The sequence below is a fragment of the Ranitomeya imitator genome, chromosome 5 (genome assembly GCF_032444005.1).
Source record: "Ranitomeya imitator isolate aRanImi1 chromosome 5, aRanImi1.pri, whole genome shotgun sequence".
Classification (NCBI taxonomy): domain Eukaryota; kingdom Metazoa; phylum Chordata; class Amphibia; order Anura; family Dendrobatidae; genus Ranitomeya; species Ranitomeya imitator.
Window position 1 is genome coordinate 170,930,931 of NC_091286.1, and position 9,638 is coordinate 170,940,568.

The 9,638-nt window shown below is 47.2% G+C and overlaps 2 long non-coding RNA genes across 2 annotated transcripts; both read right to left on the reverse strand.

Moving 5' to 3' along the window:
• Window positions 1-1,778: 1,778 nt before the first annotated feature.
• Window positions 1,779-3,200, reverse strand: LOC138680595 (uncharacterized). The gene is made up of 3 exons (XR_011321676.1): window positions 3,147-3,200; window positions 2,016-2,075; window positions 1,779-1,910 (listed from the first exon to the last, which is right to left on the reverse strand). It is a non-coding gene; the product is annotated as an uncharacterized lncRNA (long non-coding RNA).
• A 3,393-nt stretch (window positions 3,201-6,593) lies between these two features.
• LOC138680596 (uncharacterized) lies at window positions 6,594-8,015 on the reverse strand. Its single transcript, XR_011321677.1, has 3 exons — window positions 7,962-8,015; window positions 6,831-6,890; window positions 6,594-6,725 (listed from the first exon to the last, which is right to left on the reverse strand). It is a non-coding gene; the product is annotated as an uncharacterized lncRNA (long non-coding RNA).
• Between the last annotated feature and the right edge of the window lie 1,623 nt (window positions 8,016-9,638).

Consider the following 9,638-nt stretch of genomic DNA (forward strand, 5'->3'; position numbering starts at 1 on the left):
CCTCGGTAGTCAATACATGGACGGAGGGAGCCATCCTTCTTGACGAAGAAAAAACCTGCACTTGCAGGAGAGGAGGACTTGCGAATAAAGCTTCTAGCTAAATTCTCCTAGACATATTCGGACATAGCTTGCGTCTCAGTGGGAGACAACGGGAAAATTCGGCCTCTGGGCGGAGTAGAACCCAGAACAAGAACAATTGGGCAGTCATATGGATGATGCGGTGGTAAGATCTCTGCTTCTTTTTTATTGAAGACATCCTGGAAGGACCAATAGCTAGAAAGTAGATTGGAGGACACCGGATTTGGAAGAGAAGAATTCCTCGGCAAAACTGGCCGCAGACCGTTGCTCGGGCAAAACAGTCCCCAACACAGAATATCACCAGACCGCCAGTCAAGATAAGGTTTGTCAGTCCTCAACCAAGGAGGTCTAAGTAGAATTGTGTGGGACAACGAAGGCAGCACATAAAAGACTATCTTCTCCCGATGCAAGATTCCTATTTAAAGTTCCAGTTCTTCGGTCCCCAAAGTAACGGACTCCCGCAAGGACTGACCGTCGACTGACGCAATCTGCCGAGGAGTCTCCAGGGATCTGACTGGAATCCGTAGTCTCCTAACAAGAGTTGGATGAAATTCCCGGCCGCCCCAGAATCTACCAAATATACTCGAGTATAAGCCGAGAAATTCAACACAAATTTTTGGGCTGAAAGTGCCCCTCTTGGCTTATACTCGAGTCACGGTCGGCGGCAGGGTCGGCGGGCGAGGGGGAGAGAGCATGTCGCATACTCACCTAGTCCCGGCGCTCCCCCTGCCCATCCCACGGTCTTCGGTGCCGCAGCTCTTCCCCTGTTCAGCGGTCACGTGGGACCGCTCATTCAAGTTATGAATATGGACTCCACTCCCATAGGGGTGGAGCTGCATATTCATGATTACTCTAATGAGCGATAAAGGTGACCGCTGACAGAGGAAGAGGCTGCGGCACCCGGAGACCAGCTGTCCGGGATAAGGAGCCAGGGACGCCGGGAGCAGGTAAGTATGTCATAGTTACCTGTCCACGTTCCACCCGCCGGTCGCCGCTCAGTCTTACGCGTCCTCTTGCTCTGACTGTGCAGGTCAGAGGGCGCGATGACGTATAGTGTGCGCGCCGCCCTCTGCCTGAACAGTCAGTGCGGAGAGACGCCAAGAAGGGACGCTGAGGAGCTGCAAGCAAGAGAGGTGAGTATATAATTTTTTTTTTTATTGCAGCAGCAGCAGCATTATATATAGCACAGATTTATATGGAGCATTTCTGGGGCCATACTGAACGGTGCAGAGCTTTATATACGGGGCACAGCTTTCTATGGAGCATCTATGGGGCCATACTGAACGGTGCAGAGCTTTCTGTATGGCACAGCTTTATATGGAGCATCTATGGGGCCATAATGAACGTTGCAGAGCATTCTATATGACAAAGCTTTATGTGGAGCATCTATGGGGCCATACTGAACGGTGCAGAGCATTTTATATGGCACAGCTTTCTGTGGAGCATCTATGGGGCCATACTGAACGGTGTAGAGCATTATACAGTGGGGCAAAAAAGTATTTAAGCAATAAATTACTTGGCACTCAGGAGATAGTTATGCAATTTGAGAAGTTCATTTATTCAGTGCATCCAGTTCAAAATTAAACGTTTTCGGTCTAATCACAAGACCTTCATCAGAAACAGTTTTGAATACTGAAACACATATGCAAAAGAACAAAAAAGAAGTTTTTTAGACAAAATACAAGATGCACAGTACAATTATATGCGTATAGTACATTCTGCTCATCAAAAAAGAAAAACTACATCACATGTTAAGTGGCGAACAACAATGGTGGCGGTCTAGGTGGATCCAACCTGGTGTGCCGTGAGGCGTGGGTCTCGTTCAGGAGATGCTAAGGACCGTGAACGTGTAAAGGAAAACTGTTGTGAAGTGACCGGACCGAGTCTAGCCGAAGGACTAATAAAATGAAAACCGACTGACCACCCCAAAAGGATACAGAGACTGAGGTGACCTCCCAAGACGCGGGGTCTTATGGCTAAGGTGCAGGGTGAGCTGCCTAAAACATAAAAACAGATATATGAATACATACAATAATGCCGTAGTGTAGATATGGTACAGAGCGACTGGGCATAAAATCCTATTAAACATGCCATAAGAGAGAACCGCCCCATGTGTGACCACCAGGAGCCTGTATCTAGATGTGTGGGTATAACCACAGAGTGCAATGCATGTAACTGGGGTAATATGTCCCCCAAGGTCCTAAACAATACCTGGAAGCCACAAGAAATATAAATGTGTCAGCCCTCAAGGTGCTAACTGCAGATGGAGTCCGGGAGAAAAAGGCGCCTGAGGAACATAACAGGATAGAGGTATAACATCATACATAGCACTGGCTCTGTCTGTAACCCAAGATGGGAAAACACCCCTGATATAATCGTAGTTACCTTTAGGAGTCTGGAGGTATAGGGGATTAGCGCTGCAGAGAGGCGAGATGCTCGCTAGGGTAGTGGCGCTATACAGGAGAGAAACAGGGAGTAGGTAACAGAGCCAAGATAAGTGCAGGACTGGGGGGGAAGGGGACATGAAGGAGGGCGCTGTAAAGAGGGAGCGCTACTATACCTGTAACCTCAGGGAGTGCTGGCGCGGTGCTGCAGAGATCGCGTGGCTCCCGGGACTGCTGACAAGCCGCGGCACTTCCGGATATAAGTGCGCGCTGCCAGAGAGTCAGCTGACCCATCGCGTCATAGAAACCACCTGACTAGCGAGGCTGCGCATGCGCAGAGAAAGAGCCGACATGAGGGGAACCCTAGAGAGCTAAAGCGCTAACGGCGCCTGTGCATAGGGACTAGCTATAGCGCTAACGGCGCCTGCGCATAGGAACTAGAGAATGGGAGCGCTGTCCATGATAACTGAAGCCGTGTACATGGGAGGGTAGGGCGCAGGGCGGGCCATAAGAGCACCGAAGTGCTGAAGGAGAGGCTGGAACGGATACATAGGCAAGGTTGGGGACCAATGTTAAAGGCAATCTACCCACTAGCAGAAATCAGAGCAGGTCCCTAAGGTGGTCACACAGGTGCTATATGTTTAACACTCTATAATATAATGGCATTATATGGGGATACTCTACCATGTGAGATAAAGCCAGTGCTCAGTGCAAAAAGGTGCAATTAACGGTTCTGTGGAGGAACAAGGGGAAAGTATGAGACATTTAAAATTGAAACAACAATAGTTAGACAAGGTCAATATACATCATCAAATAAGCTCTAAACGTACACAGTATATTACAAAAAAGCTGAGACGTCATAGTCCCTGTTTAATCCCTTAGGCTCTAGAGTCTGTAGTGTATAAATCCAGTATGCTTCCCTCCTTTGGAGCATACTGATACGGTTTTGGCCTCTTCTAGGGGTGTCTACCTGTTCTAGAACCTGGAAACGGAGTTGGGCAATGCTATGATTCTTTTCAGAAAAATGATATGGGAGGGGTAGGTGCGTCTTATTACATCGAATGGTGGATTTATGTTGGGCCACCCTATCCCTCACTGTTTGTGTGGTCTCCCCCACATAGGCCAAACCGCAAGGGCATTTGATAAGATAGACCACGAATGTGGATTCACAGGTATAGAACCCTTTGATAGGAATCGCCTTACCAGTTTGTGGGTGGAAGACAGAGGGACCCTTTTGAACGTTGCTGCACTGCAGACAGTTTAGGCAGGGAAATGTGCCTCGTCTCTGGGTTTGTAGAAAGGTTTGCATGGGGACCATCGTGCCTGGGCCAACATCTGCCTTGACCAACCTATCCTTAAGATTCCTGGCTCGCTTAAAACATGACAGGAAAGGTACTTTGAACTCTGGAATGTTGGGATAACTTTTGGTTAGAATGTTCCAATGTCTCTTGATGGTAGACTGTACCAGGTTGGAGAAAGGATGAAAAGTAGAAACAAAGGGGATTCTCTTTTGGTTATCCTTGGGTTTGCTATATGATAAACTCCGTTTGGCATCCGTCAAGACCCCTTGGGGATAACCCCTGTCAGTAAATTTGTGTTCCATCTCAATGAGTCTGGTTTTTCTGATATTTTCATCAGAGACAATCCTGTCAACTCTATGGAACTGCGATTTGGGAATGGAGTTCTTAATGGAGGGTGGGTGGCAGCTGGTGAAATGTAGAAGACCATTGCGATCTGTTGGTTTAGTGAATAAATCTATTGCCAAGTGGCCCTCCCTCTCCTTGTAAATCAAGGTATCCAAAAAGCTGATCCTATGTGTGTCATGTTGTATGGAAAATTTGAGTTCAGGCCAGATGCTGTTGATGTGTTGGTCAAAAGGCAGGAGTGACTCCAGGGGACCGTCCCAGATGCAAAATATATCATCGATATATCTCCGCCAAACCCTGCAGTGAGTCATGAATAGGGGATGATTATACACGTAGTCATTTTCAAAGGCCGCCATATACGCTACGGCGTAAGGGGGCGCTACGTTCGCACCCATTGCTGTGCCTTGTTGTTGGGCATAAAAGGTGTCCTGAAACATAAAGTAGTTTTCTTTAAGTACCAAGCCCAAAAGGTCGGCACAGAAATGGCGGATTTTGATATCTACTTTGTTATCACTCAGGAGTCTGTCCGTAGCTGCTAAGCCTTTCTCGTGGACTATTGAAGTGTACAAGCTGTTAACATCCCAAGTAATTAAAAGGGAAGAGGGAGATATAGGGCCCAGGGCTTTAATAACTTGAATAAAGTCATTAGTGTCCAGCAGAAAAGAGCGGGTGGTTTTAATTAGTGGCGTTAGGATTTTCTCCAGCACCATTGATAATGGAGACAGGACCGAATCGGTCAGGGATACAATAGGCCGTCCAGGTGGTTTGACTAGTCTTTTATGTATTTTGGGTAAAACATAAAATATGGGGGTGATGGGGTCCCTTTTAATGAGGAAATCCCTCATTTTACTGTCGATAGTGCCTGCTTGGTGGTGAAAATCTATGATAGGTGCGATTTTTTGGACCAACTGATTCAAAGGATTGTGTGGTATTACTTTGTACACCATAGTGTCCCCTAATTGTCTAAACACCTCCTCAAGGTAGTCTGTCCTATCCATGACGACCGTCGCCCCACCCTTATCTGCTGGTTTAATTATTAAAGATTTATCTGACGATAGTTGCTCCAGCGAAAGTCTCTCCGAGTGTGAGAGATTGGTGTGAAAATGGAACTTCCCCCGATCCATCTCTCGAGTCAATGTGTTAATGTCTCTCTCGACAAGGGAAACAAAAGTTTCCACCGGTGGATTAGACCGTGGTGGCATGTAAGAACTGCGGATTCGTAGGCCCAGGTCGCGGAGTTCAAGTAGGGTCTTGTCCTGCCTTGAAGGATTCAATGCAGGAGATTGTTCCGAGAATTGGACACGTAGTCTGAGGTTGCGATAAAACCTCTGTAGGTCCATATTGAGTTCAAATGAGTTAAACTTGTACATAGGACAGAAGGATAAACCCTTCTGAAGTACAGCCAGTTGATGTGTGTCCAAATTTTTCGAGGAGATATTTACTACCAGTGGGAGGTCCTTACCTGTGAGCGTGTTGCCATCTGGTTTCTGGGTTCCCCGGCGGCACTGGCCCCCCCGCCTCGTTTTCCCTTTTGGCGACCGCGGTTGTTCCCTAAAAAAGAAGAGTGGGAGATGGAAGAATTTGAGGTGCCGGGCCTGCTGTCGATGGAACCAGAAGAGCTTAGAGAGCTGTGTCGTCTGGTGGAATGCCGAGTATCCCGCCACTGGTAGACTCGGTTCTGTAAATAATCCTCGGTGTCTCGTAGGAATTTTGATCTTTTCCTCTTTTCTAATTCCAATCTGTGTGATCGTAATAGTTCTTGATTTTTTATCTTGAGTTCCTGGAACTCCTCCTGGGGCATAGTGCTGGTCAATTGGCTTTCGATAGCATTTATTTGGGCGTTTACCGTATCCAGGTTCTTCTGGAGAAAAGAGAGGGTTAAGGTCATGAGGTCCGCTGAGCATTTGTTCAGAATGTGTTCAAACTTTGTACAGTAATCTTTATCTTCCCTGAAGAAGGTCGGTTGTAAAGGGACCCGTAGGCCCCGTGGGATCCTCTGGACTCGGAGGTACTCAGCTATCGTGATGATGTGCAGTTCTAGATTAACTGCTCTTCTAGACTCACGTTCCAAGTCGCGATTCTTGAGTTCCTTAGTAGGGATTTGAAGGAAATCGCTAGATGCGGTTACTTTTGAAAGAATTTCCGCCGCTTCTGTTGCATTGAAGGAAAAGGTCTCATTTGACATTGTCCGAGGTGCTCGTGCAAGGATTCAGCATATAGCAATAGAGGACACGGCACTCAGGGCTTCTTGGTGGTGCACAAGTTAGGTATCCAACCCGTCAAATATAAGCAATAAATTACTTGGCACTCAGGAGATAGTTATGCAATTTGAGAAGTTCATTTATTCAGTGCATCCAGTTCAAAATTAAACGTTTTCGGTCTAATCACAAGACCTTCATCAGAAACAGTTTTGAATACTGAAACACATATGCAAAAGAACAAAAAAGAAGTTTTTTAGACAAAATACAAGATGCACAGTACAATTATATGCGTATAGTACATTCTGCTCATCAAAAAAGAAAAACTACATCACATGTTAAGTGGCGAACAACAATGGTGGCGGTCTAGGTGGATCCAACCTGGTGTGCCGTGAGGCGTGGGTCTCGTTCAGGAGATGCTAAGGACCGTGAACGTGTAAAGGAAAACTGTTGTGAAGTGACCGGACCGAGTCTAGCCGAAGGACTAATAAAATGAAAACCGACTGACCACCCCAAAAGGATACAGAGACTGAGGTGACCTCCCAAGACGCGGGGTCTTATGGCTAAGGTGCAGGGTGAGCTGCCTAAAACATAAAAACAGATATATGAATACATACAATAATGCCGTAGTGTAGATATGGTACAGAGCGACTGGGCATAAAATCCTATTAAACATGCCATAAGAGAGAACCGCCCCATGTGTGACCACCAGGAGCCTGTATCTAGATGTGTGGGTATAACCACAGAGTGCAATGCATGTAACTGGGGTAATATGTCCCCCAAGGTCCTAAACAATACCTGGAAGCCACAAGAAATATAAATGTGTCAGCCCTCAAGGTGCTAACTGCAGATGGAGTCCGGGAGAAAAAGGCGCCTGAGGAACATAACAGGATAGAGGTATAACATCATACATAGCACTGGCTCTGTCTGTAACCCAAGATGGGAAAACACCCCTGATATAATCGTAGTTACCTTTAGGAGTCTGGAGGTATAGGGGATTAGCGCTGCAGAGAGGCGAGATGCTCGCTAGGGTAGTGGCGCTATACAGGAGAGAAACAGGGAGTAGGTAACAGAGCCAAGATAAGTGCAGGACTGGGGGGGAAGGGGACATGAAGGAGGGCGCTGTAAAGAGGGAGCGCTACTATACCTGTAACCTCAGGGAGTGCTGGCGCGGTGCTGCAGAGATCGCGTGGCTCCCGGGACTGCTGACAAGCCGCGGCACTTCCGGATATAAGTGCGCGCTGCCAGAGAGTCAGCTGACCCATCGCGTCATAGAAACCACCTGACTAGCGAGGCTGCGCATGCGCAGAGAAAGAGCCGACATGAGGGGAACCCTAGAGAGCTAAAGCGCTAACGGCGCCTGTGCATAGGGACTAGCTATAGCGCTAACGGCGCCTGCGCATAGGAACTAGAGAATGGGAGCGCTGTCCATGATAACTGAAGCCGTGTACATGGGAGGGTAGGGCGCAGGGCGGGCCATAAGAGCACCGAAGTGCTGAAGGAGAGGCTGGAACGGATACATAGGCAAGGTTGGGGACCAATGTTAAAGGCAATCTACCCACTAGCAGAAATCAGAGCAGGTCCCTAAGGTGGTCACACAGGTGCTATATGTTTAACACTCTATAATATAATGGCATTATATGGGGATACTCTACCATGTGAGATAAAGCCAGTGCTCAGTGCAAAAAGGTGCAATTAACGGTTCTGTGGAGGAACAAGGGGAAAGTATGAGACATTTAAAATTGAAACAACAATAGTTAGACAAGGTCAATATACATCATCAAATAAGCTCTAAACGTACACAGTATATTACAAAAAAGCTGAGACGTCATAGTCCCTGTTTAATCCCTTAGGCTCTAGAGTCTGTAGTGTATAAATCCAGTATGCTTCCCTCCTTTGGAGCATACTGATACGGTTTTGGCCTCTTCTAGGGGTGTCTACCTGTTCTAGAACCTGGAAACGGAGTTGGGCAATGCTATGATTCTTTTCAGAAAAATGATATGGGAGGGGTAGGTGCGTCTTATTACATCGAATGGTGGATTTATGTTGGGCCACCCTATCCCTCACTGTTTGTGTGGTCTCCCCCACATAGGCCAAACCGCAAGGGCATTTGATAAGATAGACCACGAATGTGGATTCACAGGTATAGAACCCTTTGATAGGAATCGCCTTACCAGTTTGTGGGTGGAAGACAGAGGGACCCTTTTGAACGTTGCTGCACTGCAGACAGTTTAGGCAGGGAAATGTGCCTCGTCTCTGGGTTTGTAGAAAGGTTTGCTTGGGGACCATCGTGCCTGGGCCAACATCTGCCTTGACCAACCTATCCTTAAGATTCCTGGCTCGCTTAAAACATGACAGGAAAGGTACTTTGAACTCTGGAATGTTGGGATAACTTTTGGTTAGAATGTTCCAATGTCTCTTGATGGTAGACTGTACCAGGTTGGAGAAAGGATGAAAAGTAGAAACAAAGGGGATTCTCTTTTGGTTATCCTTGGGTTTGCTATATGATAAACTCAACTATAGGGTTGAGATCTGGAGACTGGCTAGGCTACTCCAGGACCTTGAAATGCTTCTTACGAAGCCACTCCTTCGTTGCCCTGGCGGTGTGCTTTGGATCATTGTCATGTTGAAAGACCCAGCCACGTTTCATCTTCAATGCCCTTGCTGATGGAAGGAGGTTTGCACTCAAAATCTCACGATACATGGCCCCATTCATTCTTTCATGTACCCGGATCAGTCGTCCTGGCCCCTTTGCAGAGAAACAGCCCCAAAGCATGATGTTTCCACCACCATGCTTTACAGTAGGTATGGTGTTTGATGGATGCAACTCAGTATTCTTTTTCCTCCAAACACGACAAGTTGTGTTTCTACCAAACAGTTCCAGTTTGGTTTCATCAGACCATAGGACATTCTCCCAAAACTCCTCTGGATCATCCAAATGCTCTCTAGCAAACTTCAGACGGGCCCGGACATGTACTGGCTTAAGCAGTGGGACACGTCTGGCACTGCAGGATCTGAGTCCATGGTGGCGTAGTGTGTTACTTATGGTAGACCTTGTTACATTGGTCCCAGCTCTCTGCAGTTCATTCACTAGGTCCCCCCGCGTGGTTCTGGGATTTTTGCTCACCATTCTTGTGATCATTCTGACCCCACGGGGTGGGATTTTGCGTGGAGCCCCAGATCGAGGGAGATTATCAGTGGTCTTGTATGTCTTCCATTTTCTAATTATTGCTCCCACTGTTGATTTCTTCACTCCAAGCTGGTTGGCTATTGCAGATTCAGTCTTCCCAGCCTGGTGCAGGGCTACAATTTTGTTTCTGGTGTCCTTTGAC